The sequence below is a fragment of the Diplotaxodon limnothrissa genome, linkage group LG13 (genome assembly GCF_057381915.1).
Source record: "Diplotaxodon limnothrissa isolate DT_005_m linkage group LG13, D_limnothrissa_male_GT1.1, whole genome shotgun sequence".
Taxonomy (NCBI): Eukaryota; Metazoa; Chordata; class Actinopteri; order Cichliformes; family Cichlidae; genus Diplotaxodon; species Diplotaxodon limnothrissa.
The window spans coordinates 25,264,334-25,291,718 of NC_140608.1; the positions used below are offsets into that span (position 1 = coordinate 25,264,334).

Genomic DNA, 27,385 nt, shown 5'->3' on the forward strand with positions numbered 1-27,385 from the left:
ACAAATATTGTGCATGGTCGCATTTTTAAAGGCTCAACAACAAAAAAGAAGAAGAATAAAAATATGCCAAACTGGCATCCTCACCCTAACAGCTCCTCCTCTCTGCCACTTTGAACACTGCTTCCGCGGTTCGTGTCTCCGTGTCCGTTGTTAAAGCTTTCCAAGAACCCGACAGAGCTGGTCAGATGTTAAAGCTATTAACAACTGAACTAAATGAAACATTAAATAATATGTTTAAAGTTATAACTTTCACATTTAATGAAAGTTTGATATTATATGGAAGAAGACGCCAGAAGTCCAAAGTAACGCGATATTTAAAATCCCCATGTATCAGTCCTATATTCACATATGTTGTTAATACAACAATGCCAGTACGAAAAATAGCTTTTAATAGCTCTGTATAACATTATAATCACTTTAGATCAATCTATTCACCTTGAAGGAGAGGTTAGAGGTCAAATGTAACATTTTTTTTTTTAAATTTATATCTTTGTACTTTCTATGCCATTCTAGGTTCAAACTTTTAGGGGGACTGCATGCAGTGCCTTGTAATTAATATTAATGGAATATGCTGTTTGCAAATGTAATCAACTATTTTCACATTTGTAAGCCTCAATTCAGTTGGATAAACATCACAATGTTAATCTAATTAGTTGGATGACCAATTATAGTGTTTAAGAATAATCAGAGTGAATAATCAGAGATTTCAATCTAATCCACCTCTTGTAGGGTGGAGCTTTTCCTTATCAAACCAGAGGCAAAGGCTCAGTCATTAAAGAAGTTAAAGAACTATTTGTGGCAAAGAAGACAAAATGAGAAACATTATTTCAGACTGCTAATCACATAGAGGCAGTCCACCAAATCATCAAGCACTTAAAGTAGCATCATTCTGTACAGACAATGGAAAATCACCCTGCTGCTCACAGACCTGTAAGCCAAGCTAACTGGTAATATTAAATATTAACTGGTAATATTATGTTTCATATTAAAGTTTTTGAATTCATACAAACCCTCCCTTTATTATGCAGACTCAGCATAAAGCACCATGTACCCCAATTTCACAAGTGGAGAACAGATTTGTACTCCGTCACATGAACGTAGTGGCACCATCGTGTTCAGCCACGTTTAGAGTGACAGAGTACGAATCCTGTAAAATGCCACCATTCAATATACTCTGTATAGAATTTGCACTGGCATTTTGTAAGTGTGCTTCTGAAGAAGATGCAAAGTATCCATGAAAATAGTAATAATGAGTATCTGTGAAAAGTAACTTTTGTTTTTCCAGCAAACTTCATTATCTGTTCTCTCCCCCCTCCCCTCCCCTCTCTCTCCTCATTACTCAACTAGAAACTACAAAAAGACAAAAATATCATCTCATAAAAATTACTATAGTATCAAGTTGGGGGTCCATGACTGATTACAGTACAGCACACGGCTTAATTATGTAAAATCATCATAAATGAATGTGAGAATTTTCATAATTTTTGGTGATTTTGACTAGATCTCCACTCTTTCATATCCCTCTGTCCTCCTCTCTCAGACTTTATGCCATCATCCAAAAGTTAAATAACAGTGAATAAAAGTCATAAACTGATCCTTATCAATCTATAACAACATTCAAACTGAATACAGTTTGAATATTTGGACATAGACAGGTCATTTTGACTTCCTGGATGTGGAACTGCTAAACAAACACTGACGCCCAATTCGACCAGAATAGGAACAAAAAATTTTAACAAACTAAAATAATAAAGTTCATCAGCTCCTTGGCTGGCAACTCAAGATATATCAGCAAACTAGTGGATCAGAAGGTCAACGCTAATAATCTCTAGTGATATAGGCAACATTAGCAAATGATTTTCACGCGATTTAGAGAACAAATAAAAATAAGCAGACACTTTATTAGCCACAAAAACAGTTGCCTCAATGCGCTTTATGTTGTAAGGTAAAGATCCTACAGTAATACAGAGAACAACCCAACAATACGACCCCCCCTGTAAACAAGCGCTTGGGTGACAGTGGGAAGGAAAAACTCCCTTTTAGCAGAAAGAAACCGCCAGCAGGTTTGGCTGAGCCATCTGCCTTGGCCGGTTGGGATGAGGGGAGGAAGACAAGACAAAGACATGCTGTGGAAAAGAGCCATAAATTAAAAATAACCAATAAATGAATGGAGAGTGGTGTATAAACACAGTGAGTGTAAACGGTGATGATGATTTAATGACGCCTTTTCCTATCAAGTGAGGAAGAAAGTTTCCACACAGCTTCTGCCCTGACTCTGTTCTCAGTCTGTGGACAGTTAGTTAAGTGGATGGCTGTATCTGCGCGTGTCTTTGCAGCAGCGTTTCCTGGTCTTGTTTATTTTCAGCCAAATGAAAATCAAAGCATGACGTTTCCACATTCTCGGGGCGCATTTTACGCACGTGGCGCAGCAGCCGCAACTTCATTCAGAAGGATATATTTAGATCTCCTAACACGAGATTAATCCCACAGTGTTCACGTGCAGTGATTTGTTACTCACGGACAGCTTTTACGCGCAGATCTGAAGTCTAAAACAACATCTGGAACACAGCCGCGTCTCCATGACGAGTCCAGCTCTGTCACCGCTGTGGGCACGTTTATTTTCAGCTGAATCCAAAGAGCATTTCCTTCGGACGATCAAACATCCTTCTGTCTGAGTTTAAAGGTCTGCCGCTTCAGATCAGAGCGTCTCAGAGGCAAAAAGGCGCACAATGAGGGCTTGATGTGATGAAAGCCTGTTACATCATTAAGGATAACAACGCGATATGACAACAGCGATGAAAACAAATATTACTGGACCATAAATGGATCGATACACTAACTCTAGCCGTTGCTGCTCCATTGTGGTGGTTCAGCTCTTACATCTTTTCATTCGTCGCCTGTAGCTCACCGAACCGGCGTGTGTCTGCAAACACATGAACATCAGTGCCGTAAAAGAGACTTCCTCTAAATGAATTCACATGCAAACTGAAGCTATGTCACATTAATACAATCAGTGTGACTGAACGCCAACATTTCCCAGGAGTATTTGCGGTTGTGCACGCCCCCACCGCCTGAGGGCGCAGCAGGACACGAATCAGAAAGCGGTAACCCAAAAAAGTCCAAACAAATATTTATCGTGGATCTCCACGTAAACGCCAAATTTTAATCGTCTGGATAAATCCTGCTACATATCAGCTTACCTAAACTAACTCTTTCATCCGTCTCACTTCCAGCACATCACATCAACACAGTTTCTTGTTGTGAGTTTCTCACAAGTTTTCTTATTTTCGTGCACGGAGACTGCAACCAGTGCGCAAATGCTCAGCTGATGTCCTTTAATGTGTCATAGCTTACTGACAACACAGGGAGGGCTGATGTGGTTAATGTCAGGGCCTTTTTTGAGTTATGTTGCTGCCAACAAAATCAAGGTGGGCTATTCCTCATTAAATTGTAAAATGTCTCAGTTATTATGCATTTCATGGGGAACTTGGTGTCTGCTTGTAAATGTTTTTATTTTTGTAATCCTTACGAAGATCCTATCTCTAAGGATGTTTTTACTTTGTCCACTCAATGGAAATTCCAGCATAGGTGGATTTTTGTCAACCATAACGATTCTTATTAGTTTCAGAAGCTCTCCCTAAAGAGTTTGGGGCTTTTTCACGTGTTTGTCTCCTGGGTACTGCTGCATTAAACACTCCAAAGGCACATTTGAGGACTTTCAGAGGGCTTTTTTTAATGTCACACACATACACACACTGACAACGTGAAAACAATAACAGCTACACTGTTGTGGTTGATGATTACTTATACTGGTCTGGGGCAATAAAAACAAAAAGAAATTTATAATGCAGTTCCTTCACATTTCCAGTAGATGTCACAGAAATCCAGAGTTATTTTCCACACATCTCACACTTTAGAAGTTCAACGCTAATACTGTCCAATTGTGTGTGTGTGTGTGTGTGTGTGTGTGTGTGTGTGTGTGTGTGTGTGTGTGTTTTCATTCAGACAAATCTAAAAATGAAGCGCTGACTTGAATTTGAGAGTTCAAAATGATCGTGTATTACTTGAACTGCATCCCACTGCTATTTCTGTTTCTTGTCAGTTTTATAGGAAGTGAAATAGGTGAAGTCAGAAACTCGTTGGAGCACCAGTTACTGAGTGGCAAAGCTTTTTTTTTTTTTTAACCATTTTTCAGCTCACTAACAGTCAGATAACTATGGTTGCTGGTCAGACCACAGTTTAGATCCGTCCATTTTCTTCCACTTATCCTTACTAGGGTCGTGGGGGTGCTGGAGCCTGTCCCAGCTACCATAGGACTAGGCAGGGTACACCCTGGTCAGGTCACCAGTCTATCGAAGGGCTAAAACCATTTGCACTCATGGGTAATTTAGAATCTCTAGTTAACCTAAGCAGCCTAACCTAACACAAGGAACCAGCCAGATGGTGGAATCAAACTGAGGACCTTCTTGCTGTGAGGCAACAGTGCTAATCGCTGTGCCACTGTGTGGCCCAGTTAGCTTACAGTTCAGTTTTTATTCCACAGACATATTTGTAAAACTGCCTCCAGCTTCATTGCTGTCTACAAATCATCACTCTACAGTGGGAAAGTGAAACTAAACGCTGCTCCAGAAACTACCTGCTATGGTCGGCCACTCATACTTGTCCTCAGAGCCTTACTAAGCAGTGCTGAGAGCGCTAACACAGGGGCGTTAATGATGAAGAAGTCCTTGTAGAAAAATATATTAGTGTAGCTTCAGAAGATCCTTGACAGCTCCCAAACTGCTGCAGACCAGCAAAAACATTCGGCACACAACCAAAGTGCACCATGCAGAACAACTCCCAGGACTAAATGCTTCTCCCTAAGACCTCTGCAGGGTTACGACAAAGACTGTCAGGTAAAAGTCCCCAATTGTTATGCGGAAGAAGCCCAGAAACAGGCAAGCATCAGAAGAACTGAGCCGCTACAAACTCTATGACATCAGACAGAAATATCAGGTAGATACAAAAGAGATGGACATGGGAAGAAAAAGAGAATTACAACAATCTTATGGGGTAAAACTCCAGTTTTGGAAGATTAACCTCTCAGTGATGCTGCCAGCACACAGTAGGATATTATCTCCCAGCCAAAGCCAGCTGCATGAGGCCCCGTAAGGGATCCAGCAGGGTGGAGTGCAATCAGGCATGTCCACGGATATCTTTCAACACTCTAGGAGAAGCAGCTCAGTAACGACAGCAAAAATGAAGTCCATTCTCCAAAGTAGCTCCTGCGTGAAAGAGCTATTTCATATAAGAAATAGAGGTGACAGTGGTTTTATACCTCGACCATCAGATGGCCGTGATATGTCTTCCTACCTATGACACACAAAGTATCATCTCTAGTCTGCAGGACGCCTGCACCTTCCCCAACCTGTAGCCAGGCAGAATGAAGACTGACCACGACCCGTCAACTGTGAAAGCCCCATTTAAATGCTCAAATCCAACTATATTCTGAGGGTTTGGTTCTTAGCTTACAGTCTTCTCTACACACTGACACTTTTCTTTTAGAGGGTTTCCACCAAGAGCTGCATAAATGGACAGGAGCTACCTGCTCAGGTCAGAATTTAGGAATAAAAAATGAAAAAGGTGCTCCACAGGGCACGTTAAGCATTAAGTTTCATCTGGACCAACAAGATCTGTTTCCCCCCCCAAACTGGGAGGATACATGTCATCCATAGATTTCACAGACTGTGGCCAATGCAAGTCAGTCTTTGGTCTGAATTCACTGACTCAGAAATCATCCTTCATGTTTCTTTATATTTATGTGAATGTGTCCCCTGCGCTCCCACCCACCTGCCTTTAATGGTCAATGGGAACGATTTCCGTGGACGGAGCGGGAGCTTGGAGTGAGGGTGGGTGTGTGTACGGGGCTGGCGTCCCTTTAAACTGCACACTGAGTTACTGTTGAGGGCTGCGTGACTCCTCGCCGCCGTACCCGCTTCCGCACAGGCGCGATTGGCCGCCACCGCTGTGTGGGCGGGACACGAAACAGTGACTCAGCTCTGAGTCACTGCACGACATGTCTGTCACAGAGCGAAGTGTGACGCGTTCACGGACTTCAGGAACAAACGACTGATAAACAGACTCAAAGTCAGACTGAAACATGGCGAATTTTACAAAACACATCTCCGTGTTATGAACCACATGTATAATATGTTTAATAGGCTTTCGTAGGCAACTGAACCTCCACACTGAGTGATTTCTTTTCGTTCAGGAGCAGAATTCAAAGAATTTTATTTGTCCCATGACACTTGAATGCAGCACGAGGCTGGCTGATATTACAAGACTTCGCATTGGCGGCGGTCTGTGTGACATTGGAGACGTTGGACTGAGCCCGTACGTAGTCCACCAGATTTTAGGTAGAACAGAAATTAGACATCCCGGCATTGGCCGTGTGACCTTTCTCCCATCACAGAAGCTTCAGAGTCCATTTTTTCAAATCCATTTTTCTACTTCAGCACCGTGCTGGACGGATCTGCCATACAGGGTGAGTGTCTGAAACTGCATCATGAACTCTTGTACAGACACTCGCTGTCTGGGGCTCCTCTTGGTTGTGATCGTAAGTGATGTATTTTTGTGTTTATGTTTCCATCTCTATGAGTCTTCTTATCTTTAACACCTTAAACATCTCCACAAGTAGCTTTCAGCATTGTAAGAAAAAAAACAATAACCCATCATAAACTGGTTCAAAGAAGGAGCAAGTACGTTGCCTGTGTACATCAGCAGAGGCTGTCAGAAGTGGAAAAGCGCAGCGTGGAATTCCCGTTACGCACGATCATAACGCGCGTAGACAGTTCAGCGCCAAACTTCACTGGAAAAATAGCGATTTATGGAGCGAACATGCTGCTGAACGATAATGCATAACAGGTCAAGCGCGCAGATGTGTTTTACGTGTGAAATGACGATGCTCTTGAAATCGGCCTATGTTTGACAAATGAAACATCGCTCATTGTAATTTTTGCGTGTTTAAAAAGTTTAACGGGCGATCGTGGCTTAAGAGTTGGGAGTTCGCCTTGTAATCGGAAGGTTGCCGGTTCGAGCCCCGGCTTGGACAGTCTCGGTCGTTGTGTCCTTGGGCAAGACACTTCACCCGTTGCCTACTGGTGGTGGTCAGAGGGCCCGGTGGCGCCAGTGTCCGGCAGCCTCGCCTCTGTCAGTGCGCCCCAGGGTGGCTGTGGCTACAATGTAGCTTGCCATCACCAGTGTGTGAATGTGTGTGTGAATGGGTGGGTGACTGGATATGTAAAGCGCTTTGGGGTCCTTAGGGACTAGTAAAGCGCTATATAAATACAGGCCATTTACCATAATTAAAAGGCGTCACTTCGTCACTTCAAGTTCTTAATCATGAAGGGAGCACAGGAACTTTTTTTTGGGGGGGGGGGGGGGGGGGGGGGTATAGTTTTAAAGGGCTTTCAGGGAGATCTGATTCTTCTGGAGTTGGAGGAACTCACCGCGGTGTTCTCAGTTGACGCTCACACAGAATCAGCGCTCATTTGCTGTTCTGCTACTGCCTTCATTATATAACCGAGTTGTCTTTAAGCTCTCACACACCAGCACTGACTGACTGACAGGCAGATCGCGCTGCGCTGCTGCGCTGCTCCAGTGCGGCACAGTATTCCCTCGTGCCTGGACTTCATACACACATGTACTTATAATTTATGTGCCGTCGATGTCAAACCGAAGGAAGAAACGCGTGTTTAGGATCGTGTTTATTGGGTTTTTTAAATCATCATTGCTCACTAGGAGCATAGACCTTCATATCTGAGTGCAGCCCGGGCTGACCGGCCTGAATGAACACTCCTGCCGTCAAATGGCCAATGCGGGGCTGGCTGGTGGAACTTTGGCAAAGGGATTACACAAGCATCCAGGCCTCTAACTCAGCAGCTAATCCAGATTAAGGTGCTGTGGTTCTTCAGTGTTCCCAGCCTGGGTCTCAGACACTGTGGCCCGTCTGGCAGGCAAAATCAGCAAACCGTCCAGCATGAGCTGTCGCTTTCCCTACTTTCAAGACTCTGCTGTACTTACAATCCTGCAGTACACTAAAAAGCAGAAATACCTGATCTAGTATAATCATGAACCTGACCGTCACAGTAAAGATAACACCATGTTGCTAAAAGCTACCTTGATGATCAAATCTGGAGTCGCTTTGGGCCAAAAACGTTTCAGTAGCCACACTGAACAGATGCAAAGCCCTTCCAGAAGCAAGTCTCACCACTGAGCGGCTACCTTGAAAGTCCTCTGGACACTTATCTGTTCAGGTGTTTTAAGTCATTATGGAAATGAACTTTGCCTCTTTATATCCAGCAAGCCACTCAGGGATGGGGTCAGGGTTCCCTTTAAGCCACATGCTACATAAAAAATGATATGCATTTCTACTGGGGTAAAGTTCCATTTAAAGAGGAAGGTGTGAACCTACCTCTAACCCTAAACAGGTCAGCGGTGACTCTGTGGATGTTAAGAAACTAAAAGATGTTCCTGCTGTCCAAGCAGGCAAACAATTCTTTCTTGGGGTTGTATGGTATCCAAACACAAATTCTACCCCTTACTTGCAACACAACATGGGTAACTAATGACCTGGTATATGTTAACAGGTTAGATCAGAAAAGGATATAATCACTAGTCAGATCTGGTCAACTGTAATTCTTCCATACACTTCAAACTTAGGATTCTTTGACTGTCCTCATGTCAAGAGTAGAAGAGTAGACAGGAAGAGGCAGAGACCTGGGAAAACGAGCAGCAAAGGGCCACAGGTCGGAGTCAGACTCAGGCTGCTACGTTTAGCCTTGCAGCATCACCTGCTCACCCTGTGAGCTAAACTGGCTCCCAGCTGCAGAAATCTTGACCTACAAATGTGTCATAATCTCCAGTGGTGAAAGTTGCATTCTTGGCCTCATAGAAGTGAACATAAGAAGTCTGCAAACCTCAGGGTACAAATCTGTGTAAGACAGAGGACAGGTGTTGTACTTGTTTCTGAGGCTCAAACCGCTAAGTACTGGTTAGTGGTTCTGTTTTTCCTGACCTTCTGCTTTTAATGCATTTGGCATTCAGTATGGAGAATGTGACAGAGACTGAGAGAGAGAGAGAGAGAGAGAGAGAGGGAGGGAGAGCTCTGTGAACTATAAATAGACAGTGGGAGAGTGGTTGTGATGATAGCATCACCACACAATAATCCCTCAGCAAGACTGGCGTTGCTCCACTGCACTGTGCTGGCTCTAACAGGGAGCAGGTATCCCCTCTACTTTCCCCCTATACAGTAAGCAGGGTTATCCTGTGAACCCTTGACCTTATGCCAAAAGTCTGTGTGCATAAATGCTGTATTAAGCTTGGTAATATGGAACGTGTTTCACTCAGCCTGAACAGGTTGGAGGGTGGATGGAGCTCACTGGTCAGTCAGACAACAGGCAGGGGGGCAGATCATGTTCCTGCAGTTGTGGGCATAAACTGCCATTTGTTGAATGCCATCCTGGACTCCCGCTCATATCAGCTACGTCTCAGCAAGCAAATATTGGCTATGATCAGTTTCAGCACCCACAGATCATTTCCTTGTCTTGGAAAGCTAACTATAAGCTCTAACTGCAAAAATTACAAATGAAATGGATCAATGAAGGCACTCACAGAGTGCTTTTCATTGCAGTGTTACCATAGAACTTAAAGTTTGCTTATCTTGATCTGCCTCACTGTTGCTATAGAGTTGCAAAGTGGTGGCTGCTATTTTGGGCAATCCTGATCCAGCAGTAAAGTCCCATTCATTTCTCCCACAGAAAATGTAAGGTGACTCATAGCTGGAGCGCCTCTACAGCTTGGATTACCATCAAAATCATCTGATTCAATCATCAAACCATTAACAATGGTGTTACAAAGTATTTATAAAAATTTTTTAATTAAAAAAAGTCAACAGTGTAAGGTTGTGCAAATAAAACTTCCTGGTAAGAAAGTTAACTTAAATCCTTATTTGCATTTCCACAAGAACAACTGGGTTCTTCAGATTCTGTCAGGAAATTAAGTCTGTGTATCAAAATCAGTTTGAATTTTTTTTAATCTCATGCGATAAAATTAAGCAGCTGTAATTGGCTCCCTCTCCACAGCACTGGCTCCTAGAGGTCATGGGTATTGTAGTATTTAGACCACAGGTGTCGAACTCCAGGCCTCGCGTGACGGTGACCTGCAGGTTTTAGATGTGTCCTTGATCCAACACAGCTGATTTAAATGGCTAAACTACCTCCTCAACATGTCTTGTTCTCAGAGGCCTGGTAATGAACTAATCATTTGATTCAGGTGTGTTGACCCAGGGTGAGATCTAAAACCTGCAGGACACCGGCCCTCAAGGCCTGGAGTTCGACACCCCTGATTTAGACTGATGTACTTTTGCACAAAAGGCATAAAAACCATCAATCTGACAAACTCTGCAGATAGCAAATATCTCTGCTAACATAGTTCTCTGTAAATGCTTTGTCACAGTCATTATGGTATTAACCGAGCATGTTTTTCAATAGTGGGGGAAGCTGCAGCTCAGTCCTTTAGTGTCCCTGTAATGTCTTTGTTTGAGGTGTAGCTATGCAGCAATATAAACATTTGGAGACTATTAGAAGCCTAATCTTCATGCAAACAGATATTAGCTATATCTAAAAGGCAAATCAGTGGCTGCTGTTTTTTTTAAGGAAGTCATAATGTGGTCATGACACTGATGAAAATGCCCATCCGTGCTTTTCCTGTGATTTACTAATTTGAAAGTCTCAATCTTAAGAACTAATCTCAAGCTGTTCCATAATATTTCTGGTGTTAAGCTTAATGACCTTCAGCAGATGTAGTGAAGATCATCTTAAAGGGCCAGTGCACGCTTTAGGACCTTCAACATCCTTTATATACACACAGATATAAACATACTCGACACAGATTGTCAAGCTGTAATGAAAACATCTCTCTTTTGTTGCTGCGTTTCATGGTGGCAGCGCTTGTGTGTGATGTAAGTGTTTGACTGCTGTCCATAAACTGCACTTACAGGTTTGCAGGTGCAAACAGGAGACACGCACACTCACACACAGACACACACTTGCATTTTGCTGCCTTACCATTCATTCCATCGCCACAGTCAGCAGTCGTGTGTGTGTTTGTGTAGCAGCTCTGCATTTTTGTTTTTAGTGCTTTTACTTTGAACAGAGCGCTCACCATCGCCCCGCCCCTTCAGGCACTGACCTCTTTTTCATTATTCAAACAAACAGCAACTTTTTCTTGTTTCATTCCTTCTTTCTTTCTCACATGTTGACGCGGATACAACTTTATTTTTAATGTTTTTAAACCAACAGATCAACTGTGCAACATTACAGGGAGAAAGAGTGGCAATCGTAGGAGATTTTATTTTAGATATTTGATACTTTGATGTGTTTAAGAGGCTTTTATTGGCATGGATGTGCTTTTCAAGTTTGTAGTGTGGGAATGTGTAAAGCTGCGATAAAGGCTTCATTGTGTGAATGCTGCATGCCTTTTTTTCTTATCTTTTGAGATCTTGTAAAGTCAGGAAATGTTCAGGAAAGAAAACCGGACAAGAATTTCAGTGGTGGAATAATTTCATATTTGCCAAACAGAGCAGGGGCAACATGGTGGTGCAATAAGGCCCTGGGTTTGAATCCACCATCCATCCACCATCCACCAACAGGACAGCCGCAGATGTTCCCTGAACCTCAAAACACCCCCCATTCCTGTGTTTTTAACTCCTGCCAATGTCACAGGCACCAGGGAACGTCTGTGTGCTAGACGCCACAGAACGTGCCCACTGGTCTCTTGTCCATGTGCTGATGGGTCAGAGCTGTTTTAGCAGCATGGGAGGAGAATTTTAAAAATCAGGGGGTGGTTTAACGTTGGGGCTTGTCTGTGTGCAAGAGTTAGCGTTGAAATGTCGTGAGACAAAATACTGTAACTCGAGGCGGTATTTTAACTCCCAGAACAGACCTCGTGGTAAAAGCACGTTGTGTTACAGCATTACACCAGCGTCGGTGTTGTTTTCTGCTACGCTTACAGCATGTTTACGACGTGCACCGCAATGCACTTAGGATCTAATAACTGAGGGAGCATTGTGCTGGATTCAGAGATCCTCAGGAAACAAGACGCAACAAGCAGAGATCGGAGACACATACTGTACACGCACACACACACACGACTGAGGGGATCAGATGTCAGAGAAGGAGCATTTGCAGAGCAGGCCTCTTAACAGGAGCAACAACTGCATTCAGAGAAAGACAGACAGATGTAAAGAGCAGATTTCCAGTGTCCATTGAGAAAATAAGGAGCTCCTAACTGAGCCGCTTGCACAGATGTTGACTCGTTGGGAGGTTATCATGTTGCATCCCCTAGCACACTGACTCATTGCTCCACTACCTGTATACTACGCTGAGTTACATCATGTACTCAGTTGGAATACCCCCTCCCACACACACTCTTCCTCCTACTCTGTAAGACAGCGAGAATGCTGCTCGATGCTAACGTAATGCGGTCGACTCTGACACACTCGGTTCATCATGCTGCATGAATACCAGCATGTTTTTCAGAACTAGTTTACTGTTCTACAATTTTTTTGGTGCGATGATCGTCTGAAATGAAAAGATTATGATCAGAAAATGTTGTACAGTAAACACCTTAGTCAAGTGTCCTATAAATATATTCTTTTTAAAGGGGACCTATTGTGCTGTTTGTGGCCGCTCATGTTAGATATGCCTAAGGTTTCAGATAATGAGGTTAGTGTAAGTGCAGGTAATCCCTGTTAGCCAGAAGCTCATACTTGAGATTGCTCTAAATGTTGTATTTCAGACAGCTTTTTTAAACTTATGGTCTGTGTGATGTCACAAAAAAGGGATATCCCTAATATGGTGATCTCTGGCACACAGCTCCGCCCATTTCCTGTTCAAATCTTTTGCTGGGCAGAATAAAGGGAGCTTAAAGGGAGGAGGAGCTAAAAACTGATTATTTTAGCTGGGGGATGAACTGAAGGGCTTTCTCCTCGATATTGTAAATTATTATTTTTCAGAGCTGCTCTAGTAGAGTGCAAAAATAACCTAATATCCGAACAGGTCCCGTTTTTGAGCACACATTGTTTCCTGAATGCACGACTCACTCCGCGACTCTTACTGGATTAGAAGGTTATGGTCTAGGGCAGCAGTCCCCAACCCCTGGGCCACAGACCGGTACCAGTCCATGAGTCGTTTGGTACCGGGCAGCAAGAATTGAGGCTGGGGTGTGAAATTCATGGTCTTCAGGGGTTTTTTTTAAATCAGTTTTTAGCATCATTTTTTAATCGGTTTTATAATTAACTCGGTTTCTCTGGGTCTTTTCCCGTGTGTTATGAATAAATCTTCTTTTTTTGGTACTTGTACTGGTTTTATTTTGTTGCATTTATCCATGACACCTTAAAGGCTGGTCCATGAAAATATTGTCGGACATAAACCAGTCCGTGGCGCAAAAAAGGTTGGTGACCGTTGGTCTAGGATTAAGATCGCCAGTTCCATTTCCAGTTACATCATAATAGATTTCAAGACTCTCCTACAGCCACAGCAGCGGACCTTTGAGGTTCTCAGATAGAAGTAATTTATTAACCAAGAACTCGGGACAAGTGATAAATTATTAGTATTCTGTCTCCCAAGTGTGTTTCTTATGGACAACAAAGCCAACATTTTGGACAGCAGCTGGTCTCTGTAGTCATTGTTGTTAACATAAAGCAGGTCTCCACCTGCTGCCGGTTCTGCTTAGAGCAGTGCTGTTGCTCACAGTGGAGCTCAAGAACAGAACCAAAGCCATAAAGTTGCAGGTTATGATGCTGGAGTTGAAGTTGATTCATCTGCAGTACGAGAGACTCGCTGTAGCTGAAAGTTATTGAGGACTGCAATGACCTGGCCAGTAAGCTAATAGCAAGAAAAACACGATAGGAATGACTGGAGTCAGCTGTTTAACGAAGACTAACTGTTCAAAGTCAGAGCGAGAGAGATCAGCCACATTGAATAGGTGTAAGTTATGTCCAAAGGCTCTGCCTGAGGGTTGTAGCACCAAGTTGTTAGCAGCAGATTTGGACTTTGTAGGCTGTGGAGTGAGACTGAGTGTGTTGGGCTCTGTGTCAGCTGCATTATTCTCCTGGGGAAACTGCAGAGACCATAGAGGGGAGTCATGAGGGGAGTGGGGTTGGGGGCGCTTCTTCTGTGAGTGTGTGATACGTGTCGATGATGACAGCAATGATGAGAGAAATAAGTTCCATGTGCCCACGTTGGACTTTCTGACCATGATCATGCGATGGTGGCTGTTAGGGTTGAGCACACAGAAGTACTGCATTGTTGACATTTACGTATACACTAGGAAATGAGAAGAAGAGGAAGAAAACATGATGGGCTTGAATCAAATTAATCAAAGATGGTCCAGTGAAGGACGATGCATTATAGCAACAAGAAGGTCTCAGAGGGCGGACACCTCCACCCAGGCAGCTCACTCTCTGGGTATTTACTTTTAAAGAAAGACTGCTGTATTTTCTTTTTAAAAGTGCTTTAAGAAATTTGCAGGTATAAGACTTTTTGTCAGTTTTTGGCCAATGAATCAGTGAGCTGACCTTTAAGGAACTTGATGTATGTAAGCTGAATTTTATTGGCTCCAGGTAAGAGTATTTTAAAACGATAATCAGCGCCATGATAAATAATTATATGAACCTTAATTCAAATGTATATAGGTTCACATATCTTCTTCCACCAAATTGTGAAACCTACACAGTTGTGTGATATCAAAACACACCTTTTAAGATTTTGAATCCTATCTTCAAACAAGTTAAATTACAATTTATATTATTTGTGTTTTTGTGAGAGTCTGGCAGATGAATATGTCTGTTGAGCAGGACTGTGTTCATTGTTCAGTCGTACTTTAAACATTTCGTTAATCATTCAGTCTCCATCTGCAAAGGTGTGTGCAGAGATGTTATGTGTTCACTCAAAGTGTTTGCTGAGACATTAAAAGCACGTTGCCTCCTGAAACATAAGATATTACAAGGGTATGCTAAGTATATACACTCTCTTTAAAAGTTCGTACAAACTCTGTATTGTTAACCGGCTGTAGCCTCCTCTCACTAGCCTACAGGACGATCAGTAACACAGGGTTGCAGAAAGCTTTGAGCTGGAACTGGACAACAAATCAGCATGGCAAATGAGTCGAATCAGTTAGGGAGCATTAACATGCCAGCCCTGATACTGGGATATTTGGCTTCCAGTCACTGTATGATTACGGCCTAATGATTATATACTTTGTTATACAGTGCTGTGTCAGCTTGGCTGCCATTCAGGAGGCTGATATCTGTGTCAGTGGTGCAGAGTAGCATTTGGAGAGATTACTGTTTGGGAATTTGACTGAATGATGATGTGTGTAACGCCATAATTTAAAACTCGTGTGGAAGCCAGTAGCGTATCCTTTGGGTAGCAAACTCACGCAGCTGGTCAGGTGAACGCTTTAAACAAGTGAAAAGCAGGAAAGCGGTCTTATTCTGCAGCATGTCTCACATTGTTTAGTGGATTAAGGTCCTTACCTGCTAGTTGGCCACTTAATGCTTTTCTCATATCTGTTTTTGTTACTGGTATTATTTTTTTATCCTTTCACATTTTTTGGCACCAGCTGGTAGTTGTTCCTGGAGAAACAAAGCTGGTTGTCGCTAAGTTACTGACAAACTGAAGAAAACTTCAAAACTTGATGATTCTCAGCCAGCTTTTTAAAAATTTTGTTATCCTTTTTTATGTTGCTTAATGCCTCTGTGTGTTGTGTGTCACAGCCACTGCTGAAGCTCCAACTGCTGACCGTGATAAGTTGGCCGAACTACAATAACTAAAATCCCGTTGTTTTTGTTTCTGATCATGAGTACGCACCTGTCGGTTCGACCCCATGCAGCATCCTAGCCTCACATCTCTCAATTTAGATGTCTAAAAATATCTGGGAGCGCTGTAAGACGTGCTTTAGTGTGATAAAACCAATCAGTGGCTGCGTGGATGGACGGTATCTGCTGCAAAGAATTTCACATGAGCTCTCCCTGCTTTTCTAAGCTGTCCAATATTTCTCTGCTAATAGTAAAACTGAAACTGCGTTACTGTTTGGATAATTAACCATGTGGTTGGTTTTAAATGGACACCTGCATCACGACAGGTCACAATAATCACCTGATTTTAAACTGTGTTGACTGTGGAATTGTGCCTGCAATTAATATCAACATTCAGCTTGGGCCGCAGCCATATCGTGTTTTAGGTTTGCTTGTGTGTGTTTGTGTGTTTTTGTGTCTGTGTGGCAGAAGCTGGTTTTCATGACTCGTAGCTATTGGATGGATTTTTCTTTTCAATAATTAATGAGGAGGAAAGCAAACACATCCCTCTGCTGAATAAGGACAGTTTGTGTGTGTGTGCGTTTGTGTGTCATCAGGTGTTTGTTCTGGCTTGTATTGTGTTTCCTCGTGTTTACTGCTGGAACTGGTGCTGGGCCAGTTTACTGGGCCAGATTGCCACAAAGGGATTTGATTAAGACTGTTGTAGACAAGACTGGGACATACTAGTTTGGACTGGGCTGAAGTGGACACTTTAAAGATGAGTCAAACCACACTGATTAGCCCAACCCCAACCGATTGGATTGGTCTCCGGTGGACTGGATTGAGCCTGACTGGTGGTAAACTGGTGGTTAATTCAGCTAGGCCATGAAATCAAGCTCAGTCACAATCAGCAACACTTATATTTGGCATATAGGGGGTGCTGTTTTAAGCTGCTTTATCCTGCTTTCCTTCTGCAAGCCACTTTGCAACCCACCTCCACCCTTTTTTCTTTTACATTTTTTGCTCTGTTGTGTGCAGGGTGAACAGAGCTGTCCAGCCAACTGTACAGTACTAGAGATGGAAGAGTCCTCCTTACATCTATCTATCTATAGAGTTGCTGCCAGAACTGTGCATGAACAGTGTGCTCGGACAGGATTGAACCAGATTAGTCTTGGTTTTATTCAGTCAAGTCATTTTCCCCAGTTTCCCTTCCTATTTAACATTCCCATGCCTCAAGAAGCAGCTCACATTCTCAGATTTTCCATGTTGTGGTGCTTCCAAAACATCTCACTTCATTTCATTTCTGTGGTAGTTTGTTTGTTTCAGCGGTTTAGGCTGAAGAAGGTTGGAAGCAAAGCATTTTTCTTACAGGTTTGGTTTGGCTCACAATTGCTATGGTGAAGGAGAAAGTTAAACTAAATATTTAGCAGGCCGTTCTTTGTGCGTGTGTGTGTTTTTCCCCCCTCCAGTCATTGCTTTGACTGCATTCCCCCTGATTTTATGAAGACAGATTTTATTTTGTTGCACAAACGGCTCTATTTTAGTCCCCCTGCTAGACCTGTCCACTATAATTAGCTGCTTTGGCTTTCTGCAGCTAATGTGTTTGTGTGCTCATGTTTTGGACAAAAGAGAAAATGGAAAAAATGGGATATACGATAAGATCCTGTCCTGATTTTTAAAGGTTTGTAGAGGTTTGTAGAAAAATATGGAGGACATTTTTTTTTCAGTTCTTATATAAACATTTGTAATTACTAGTTCCATATTCAATATTCATTCGTATTCATATTGAGCGATGATGAGTCATGAAAACCAAGCACAACGAGATCCACTGGGAAAGACAAGGAAACTCTCAAAGCTCTGAAAATAACTTTCATATGCCATGAAATAGTCTGAGTCCGATTTATCTGGTCAAACCTTTCTTTTCAAGGTCAACATCCAACTTTTAGCTTCATCTCATGTAAATATTATCGTCTACGTCCTCAATGCTGTGTCTGCTTCTGGTTTGGTGTTACCAGACAGCTGAGTGAGTGTGCATGTGTTTCTTTTCATTCAGCCTCATTAAGTAAATGACTGAATCACATCTGATGTCGCACATCACCCCAGTTTTCCTCTTGGGGTTTTTTTAGGGTGTGCTCATACAGATCATAGGGCGGTAAATGAGTTGTGTTGACTGCTGACTCATTGTGAAAGACTACTACCTGTTTTGACAGTCTGCCCATATATGGAGTCCACCTGAAATACTGGGCATGGGTTTCATTGTGACCTAGACACCTATCAGTTGCATGAAGTTCAAGACATCTCCATTAATGGACCATGGAGCTTGCATTGATTTGTAAAGCGTCACCCTGAAGGTCAGAACAATTTCCCATCTTCACTAAATGTTTATCGGTACTTTCGAATTATTGTTGCAGATACAAGTCAGTACAGCAAGGGGCTTTCTGTGTCAACTGCTAACCAGCTCAGCAACCAAAAATGTATAGGAGCCAGGAACATCTTTCCATTATTATCAGTGTCACATGATTCATTGACACCATTAGTCCTCAGCTTTATGAAGGTGCAAGTTTACAGCCATCCACACTAAAGGGTGGATCAACACCTGGGTAAAATTCCCAGCCGTACTTAATCTACTTCCACGCCCGGTGTAGATGCGAAATAGTCAGGGAAATGTTTCAGCTTGAATGTCGGTCCTTTGTGTTTCCTAAAAGCTCGCAGCTATATCAGGGGAGAACCAAGGCGAGTTTGCACCAACAGCCTTCTTGCCGTGAGGCAACAGTGCTGACCTGAGCACCGCCATGCTGCTGACATAGCACGCAGATTCAGAATGAAACTTGCAGATCATGCATGAAATGCTTTTCATTTAACTCAAAGGAAACGGTAAAGTCTTCAAGTAGCAAAACCCTCCCTGTCATTATTATGTTATGTTTTGTTCTGTCGGTGGATTGTGACTACTGCTTACCAAGTTGGGCTTCAGAGTTGCTCAGATCAGATGGTCATGATGACACGGCTCTTGTGACTCAGGTCCTTTATATGTGCCTGTTTTCTACCACATCCAGCACAGGGAACAACTATTCACACGCCATCACGTGGGTATCCTGGACCAGTTTTATTGTGTAATTATTGTTGTTCACTTCATCTGTTCACCTTAAGTTTTGGCTTGTGTGTAAAACACAGTTCAACTGTGATCCCACCTCAGCATCAGTACAGTTGTAGATGGTGTGCTGTAGAACAGTTATAAACATGCACTAACCTTGTAGATCCATATATTTACGACGACTACACATATAAAACACTTTTTTACATTAAAACTCTGAAAAGAACATTTTACTCAGGGCCCCCTGGTGGGTTAACATGGCCACGATCAGATATTAAGTGACCCTGACTTTGTCGTTAACTTTGATCATGACAACAAAAATCTCACTGATGATAAAAGCTGATTTCCCATTGAGTTGTATTCTGCTTGCATCATATTCATTTCTAACAGAGGCGCATTTAAGTTGCTAGTTCTTCTCTGGGGTTTGTAAGAAGTCATCCGGTGAAACTATGAAAGGCCAGGCAGAAGAATCAGGCAGTGGAAAAACAAACAGAGTAGTCAGAGACTTAATCACAACATATCTGCTGGAATGCGCCGACCTGCACACTTATGATATATTGCAGAGGATGTCTGGCAGTTTGGCTTAAAGTGCACACACACACATCATGATCATGCAGGTTTCTGGAGCTGTGATTTGCTACAAGACTACTTACAGAGTTTGAGATAACAACTGAGCTCTGTTTTGTTGCTCAAACGCAATTTTTATGCATGTGTGTGAATGTGCTTTGTGTCGACTTCTTTTTTGTGGGAGGGGAGCAGGGGGGTCAACACATGTTCATCTGTTTTCCCCCAAATATGTCTTTTTTGTGTGTATGTGCCGAGCAGAATGTGGACAAAGGACTGGGTGTCTGGAGAAGGTGCCGGGGAGGGGAGAAGGGGACGATGGGTGATGGGTGGGGGACTGGACGAAAGGATGATGGGTGGGAGTCTGCAGGGGACGGCTGGCTGGCTGGCTGGCTATGTTTATAGATGTGAGTTTGTGAGGGCAAAGGTGGGTGTGTGTGGGTGTGTGCATACATCTGCATATCTGTCTGCATGTGTCTAAGAACATGCAGACTCATCTGCCGGTGAACCCGTGCGCGTGTGTACACTGCCTGTCTGTTTGGAGGCTTGTGTGCAAGTGTGTGTGTGTGTTTCTGTGTGTGTGTTCTTTTGTTTTGCTCTGGGTTGCTGGGTGATGGGACCAGCTGGGAGGGCTGAAGCCATTCACTTCCCTTCTGCTACCCTGAAGGCAGCCAGCAGGGAGGGAGGGATGGAGAGAGATGGTGAGGTTTGGGGGGGAAGAAAAAGAGGAGAGAACCGTAGAGTATGTGGACGCAGGATCTCTGCATGAGATTTAAAAGGAGCAAACGCAATCAGGCGAAACAGAAAGAGGCTCGCAGCAATAGTGGAGAGGCGAGGAAGTTTTGAACCAGCTCAGGATGAATGAAGAGATTCATGAAGGAAAGTTGGGGGGGAGAGACGGAGGGAGGGAAAGTGTGTCAGGCTGAATCGTGATAGAGCAGTGGAGCTGACTCAGCCAGTCTGGTCTGGTGTAGGAGGGCAGCAGTACGGAAAGAAGTAATAGATTACTGAGGATGGATTACTATAACCACAATTCTGATGCACTTTTTTTCTTGTCGACACAGCAAACATTTTCCTATTGCCAGATTATTCCAGTAAACCGATTAATAAATGATCCCTGGAGAGATTTGGGAAATTTGGACTTTCAGAAAACAGCACTGTTCGGAGTGAACAGTACAAGAATCCACCTTTTGTCTCCCTAAACGCCGTCAGTCCACTTGGTTGTAAGAGATGAAACTCATATTCTGACACCTCGAGCTCACCCTGTGACTTTCTGTTTTGTTCTCTGTCAGTGTCACACAGGTGTCACGGAAACGAGTGTACAGCGGTGATTTTAAGATGCTTCCGTTGGCTCGGTGAGGGTTTTCACCAGGCTTGCAACTGCAGTGCTGTGTGACCAAAAACAAAATAAGACAGTATTGTACAAGTGTACAAAAGTGTACAAGTCTTCTTCTTCTTCTCTCACCCCGACCGGTCGCAGCAGATGGCCCCGCCCCTCCCTGAGCTTGGTTCTGCTGGAGGTTTCATCCTGTTAAAAGGGAGTTTTTTCTTCCCACTGTCGCCAAAGTGCTTGCTCATAGGGGGTCATATGATTGTTGGTTTTTTTTTCTCTGAATGTATTATTGTAGGGTCTACCTTACAATATAAGGTGCCTTGAGGCGACTGCTGTTGTGACTTAGTGTTATATAAATAAAATTGAATTGAATTGAAGTGAAAGACTTTGTTATAACATCTAAATATGACGGCATTTTTGCTGATGGAAGTGTATCGTGTGAACTGAAAACCAAAGAAGCACATTTTAATCAAAGCGGTGTGAGGGGTGGTTCTGTTAAGGAGATGTGAAAGTGTGTGATTTTTGTTTTTCATAACCATGGCCGTCCATCACATTCATATTAGTAGAAGGAACTCTGTTAAGTTTCTGGCTGTTATTTAATGCGATAACCCAGGAACACCCAGGAACACTGAACTGGTAACATCTTGATGTTGTGGACGTGACTTTTGTCCTTCAGCTTTCACTTCAAAGTTTTCATGTGAGTTCAGGCGGACATGGAAGTAAACTGACACTTGTCTGGATGACAGTGGCAAACAAGTGTAAGGCAGAAATTTCTTTTTTTTCCAATGTCTTAGCACTGAACGAGTCACCGGCAACTCATCTAGGATTAGAGGTAGGGTTAGGCTAATCTCCATCTGTCTCCAATAATTTTGTCTCTTTGGAACACCCAAATGGAAAATCCTTTAACAGACGGATGTCAGAGGGAGCTCATTTTACCTCATGAATCAAATACGGCCCACTTTGATCTAAGCCGAGCCGGACCAGTGAAACTCCTCTTTCTGTCAGTGTAAAGAAGTTTAACTGCTCATTTAATCCTGGAGGTATCTCAATGTAGGAAAAAGACTTTTTTTTTACACAATACAGAAATGCTGAAGTAGTTACTGAAAGAAACCTGTCAGCATGACTCACTGGTCTTAAGTTGTAAGAAATAAATGTCTAAATGCAGCTCACTGCAAGGACTTTCCTGTAATCACAAAGCAGAATTTTTTTGTTAAATAAAATAGATGATCCACATAAAATGCGATACTTTACTGTTACTGTTTTACATATTATTCTATAGTGCAGCATTTTTGTTGTATACTTATATAGTGAAAACACATGATTTTTTTGTGTAATTTAAATGTTTGTCTATCACTTCATTGCTGTTATATGAATGGCTGTGGGGGAGGTCTTTGTTAACTAGGTGTAAAATTTGTTAACATACAGTTAAAAAGTCCAAAATTGATGCCCTCCTTCTCATTTTCCAAAGTTGTCCAGTGGGCCTGATTGGAGTCTTTGCAGGACCAATTCTGGCTCCCTAGGCCTTATGTTTCACCCCTGTTTTAACAGAAAGGTTTGTCAAAATGTGCCCATTTTTGCATGTGGCAAAAACGAAACCCTAACCCCCAGGCAAGTCCCCCGGCGATTTGGTGGGTGTTAAGCGATAAATTTATCGCCGTTGTTTTGCTTGTTACTTTTGTACATTGTTCCGAGTGCATCCTGGTTTTTCAAAAGCTACACCAGAGAGGAAGAATATCTCTCTGTGGATCTCGTGACTGGAAGGAATAGGGGCGCATAAAATGAAGCTGCTTGGTAGCAGAAAATCGGGAGAAAAAGAAAGATGGATAACCAGCTAGGCCGTATAGCTACTAGCTGCTAGTCTCTAAAGCTGCTTCCTTGTGTGCCCTGACTTGTGTGTCAGCTCGCTTTCTCTCGAAGATTAATGACCTTCCTGTTTTCAGCTACAATATCCCCCCACAGAGTTTTCAGTGCAGTTTGCTTTGACATGAAGTGCATTAAAAAAAAAAAGGAAAGGAAAGAAAGAAAATGCTGCAGAATTTACTGTTGGAGGCAAAGCGTCAAAGATATGCATGTGGGAGGAATTCACTCACACATGAAATGACACTGCAGTGAGTTGGTAAAAGCAATAACACTCAAGTTTTTACTATTACTACTCCACCTCTTTTTACTATGACTAACACATTTACTGCTATGACTGCCATCACTTTCAGTATTTCTCACATCAGCTGCTATTTTCTGTACTTAGAACTTTGTTCAGACTAGTCATGCTAGAGCTAACCCCTGACTGAATTCAGTGTTTTCAGTTGGTGGACAGAGGTTTCTGTGTCCTAACTACTAATGGTAAGCTTTTCTGTTGGAATGTGTGACACTCACACACTCACTGGTTTGCTATGGATGGGTATACACACACACATACACATTAAAGGTTTGGGGAAACTCCTCATTAAACACATAACTGAGTACGGTCTAAGATACATCTAAAATAGTTGTTTTAGCCTCAAATAATGGCTTTATTTTCCTTTCAACTTCGCTTTAAGTCCATTATCATATATAATTTTGGTAATCTGCCTCTTGCCTGTTTTTGGCATTCGTACTCTGATTTGTTAATCCGTTATAGAACATGGGCAGTAAAGTCAGGGACTTGAGAGAGAAAAACAATTCATGTCAGAAGTTATGAAACAAGGAAAACAGAGAAAAGTTCCCAAATGAAAGAGAAACAGAGCAAGAACGAGAGAGAGAGGGAGAGAGAACAACAACTTCTTTCCTGTAAGTCACCTGACACTGGAGGCGTTACAGCAGTCGTGAATAAACATACCTCCCTCCCTCCCTTTCTTTCTCTTTGTCTCTGTTTTTCTGTATGGCTCTCTCACCCATGCTCAAGTCAAGTCACAAGCCCTCTCTTTGCAAGATGAAAAGTTTTGTGCAGAGCGACCTAACTTTTCTATTTATAGAGCTGTCGCTCGGAATTCTTCAGTCACTGGACAGAAAATAAAAAAGCGGTGTTATTTTGTTTGGGAAAAATGGCAACTCGGAAATGTCTTTTATTTAAAGATCATACTTTGCATTTTGTGTTTTGAAAAAGTAAAAAAAAATGTGTCTGTTTTACAAGAAATGGTCACCTTGCTCTTGGATCTCAACCTCGAGCTTACTCCTCTCAATGAAATGCAATTTTGAAAAAAAGCCTCAAAATATTTTAAGATCTGAATTTTTTATTTTTTATTTTTAAAGAAAAAGGAATAAAAAAGCAGAAATCGTTTCCTGAAACTGAGGTACTGCAGTTTGTACCAATGTGGCTTTTTTCTGCTGTGGATTAACGCTGACAGTACTGCGTGCTGTAGGCTGGTTAGATATTTACAGCAGTAATTGAGTCTAATTTAAGTAATTTAAGTCTACTGTAATAAACCATTGTAATAAAAATTAATTTTTACAATTTTTGGAATAACAGTAGAGCTTTATGGCACAGAGGTAAGAGATATATTAGACATGCCTATTAGCAGGAAACGTTTGATTGTTTTGGTGATGGAAATATGACGATAAGAAATATATTAAATATAGTCTGGTTGACCCTTCCATCACAACGCTCATAAAAACTGGAGGATTATCTTGATTTGCCAATAAAAATACCAATTTCCAGCCAAAACGTGGTATACAGTATAGAGAGTGCATACAGTAATAGAACATGACTAACTTGACTTTTAAGAATGGCAATATGAAGAGAAGGAAGAAATCAGACCGTTATGAGCAGATGTTTGCATTCACAGCAGTCTGAGGTGTGCGGATTTGATCTCACTGCATGACTAATGGGCGGGATGTGAAACCATCCGGTTGAAATAGCCTGAATTATCCAATCACAGCTGAACGAGAACAAATGTAAAAGTATAACGTGAAGAGTAACTTCTTCTAGATGGTGTCTCTGTTGCTCTAAATACTGTATATAAAAGATGGATGCATCTGTCTGCTGTCTGTGTTTTGGTCACTGCCGTGTTGAATTTTGGAGCAGGAGTGAAACGCTACGTCCAGATGAACAGAATCAACTTCTTCGGATTTCCTTAACTGGACCCTATCAAAATAGGGTTGGGCAAGTTACTTTGAAAAAGTAATTCATTATAGTTACTGCTTCAAAAATGTAACTGAGTTAGTAACTGAGTTACAATATTCTAAAAGTAATTAATTACTTGAAAAGTAACTATTGTGTTACTTAAAAAAAAAAAGTTTAACCCTCTGGGGTCCAGGGTATAATTGGCCATTTCTGACTACTTTTGATTTTCCCTCCACATTTCACCTTTAAAAACTATTTACTTTGCCTTGTTTGGCATCATTCTTTTCAGCACAACCTCACGTGTCTGAATTAACAGTTATGTTTTTATTTTGACACACTGTATTAACACAATTGATCTAAAATCAGACAGAAAACATAAAATCAGAGTAGAAAAAGTTAATTTTTTTACTGTAACAACCACAAACATGTTTAATGAATCATATTTCATAACTTTCATAACTTTAAATGCAGTTGCCAATTTTAAAATCCTATGCACAAGTTTTGCAAACAACAAAGTTATTTGCAGCCATATACCTTTTACCTTTTTTTTTAAAATAACCATTTCAAACTATTTACACAACAACCAGCTGTTCAATAAGACGCCACACAAATTATTTCTGCCGCTCCAAAAAATTAATTTCTGTCCACTATAAAGGAGAACATCACAGCCTGATACCTGCAGGTCTGACAGCAGCAGGTGTATCACTGCGCCTGTTTCTACCTGGAGACAGCAGTCGCCTCATTGTTCTAACACACAACACAAAACTATCCACAACACTGCACACTAACTACACAAGAAAACATGCTAAACGTCACAAATCTCTCACATCTCAAAACTCGCTCTCTCTCTTTTTCTGCTGTCTCTCTCTCTCTCTCTCTCACCGTCACTCCTAAAACTTTCCCCTCTTCCTAAACAACCAAATGTCATGTTGCCATATCATTTTTGATTGGTCAACACGGTGCATTTTTCCACCAACACGAACGGGCTGCTTTTTGGTTGCTCATAAGCAAAAACTCTGCATATATATTGTTTATCATGACTCTGGTTTTACGTGGCCTATCAACACAATTTAAAAACTGGTATATATCACCTTGTTGCTTTGTCATCTTGAAGTGGTCATGTGATTGGCTTACCACGACTACTTTATTCTTCCTCAGTCAAACAGCAGCACTCATGCGACTGTTTTGCCCCATTAGCTCCAGGTGTTGTGCCAAAAAGTGATCGTCTGCCAAAAAGTGATCGTCTGCCAGAAAGTGATCGTCTGCCAAAAAGTGATCGTCTGCCAGAAAGTGATTGCCGCTGTCGGGAGCGCACAGCTGCTTAAAGCTGTAGCGCCCAGATTACTTACAGCTACTTCCGTGCAACTGATATAAGATGCGGTAAGCTGAACACAGCTTCAACCGTCTGTTTGTTGAAAAATAGTAACGCGACTGCGCCGATAACGGCGTTGTAATGATAGGAATAGTAATTAGATTACTCGTTAATTGTAACGCTGTTACTTGTAACGCTGTTATTCCCATCACTGCTTACTAGTATCCACCCATTTATGTACACACATTGGCAGAAACTCAAGGATCAGTATTTTGTCCTCAGATACTCTGATATGCATGATGGAGTAGCCAATGAATCAATCCATGAGTTTTGTAGTTTGTTTTTTTAATAATAGAATTCAAACCACAAGAATGAAGCATAAACTTATTGAATGAGGCGTTCTACACAGAACAATTCCAGCAAAATGCTCTAAGTCAGCGGTCCCCAAACCTTTTTGTGCCACGGACCAGTTTAATGTCAGACAATATTTTCACAGACCGGCCATTGAGGTGTCCCGGATAAATACAACAAAATAAAATAATTTGACCAAGACAAAAACTGTGGTATTTTGTAAATATAATAATAAACGGCGAATTAACTTTGTAATTCTGTAACTTTATTAGCAGCGTCCTCCTGAAATGCAGCAACAACATTGAGAGTAAAGTCCTCCTCTCTGCCCCTTAATGCTCTCTGGTCGCTATGGTAACGTGTAAATATTTATTTCAATATATGACACACATATACAACACAGGAAAAGACCCAGGGAAACAGAGTTTACGATAAAAACCCTGAAAACCATAAATTTCACACCTGAGACTCTCGCGGCCCGGTACCAAATGACTCACGGACCGGTCCGTGGCCCGGGGGTTGGGGACCGCTGCTCTAAGTGACTTCTAAGTTCAGTGACTTTAATTAGTTACCACACAGCGATCAGCTATAGTTTCTTTTATTGCGACACCTGTCAAAGCACCATTGATGTGAGTGAGGAAACTATCCATTCAGACCAAATGGAGAAACTGAACCATCTCCTCTGGACTCCTCGTTGCCATCCTGATGCTGGTGGAAGGCTAAAATCCAGCCCGAGCTGGTTAGTTCTCCTGTTCGTCCTTTGCAGAGCTGAGAACTTTCCCCATCATTGCGTGTACTTTCATCCACTACCTGTTTAACTGCATTTTCAGAATGAACACCTTAATGAGTCACTATCCAGT

At 42.1% G+C, this 27,385-nt stretch overlaps 1 protein-coding gene across 1 annotated transcript in view; it reads left to right on the plus strand.

Annotated features, from left to right (window-relative positions):
- The first annotated feature begins 6,397 nt into the window (after positions 1-6,397).
- sertad2b (SERTA domain containing 2b) overlaps positions 6,398-27,385 on the plus strand; it is a 42,136-nt gene continuing 21,148 nt past the window's right edge. The window contains exon 1 of the mRNA XM_085369580.1: positions 6,398-6,523. The gene's annotated coding sequence lies outside the window, so the exon portion shown is untranslated. The remainder of the gene's footprint in view (positions 6,524-27,385) is intronic.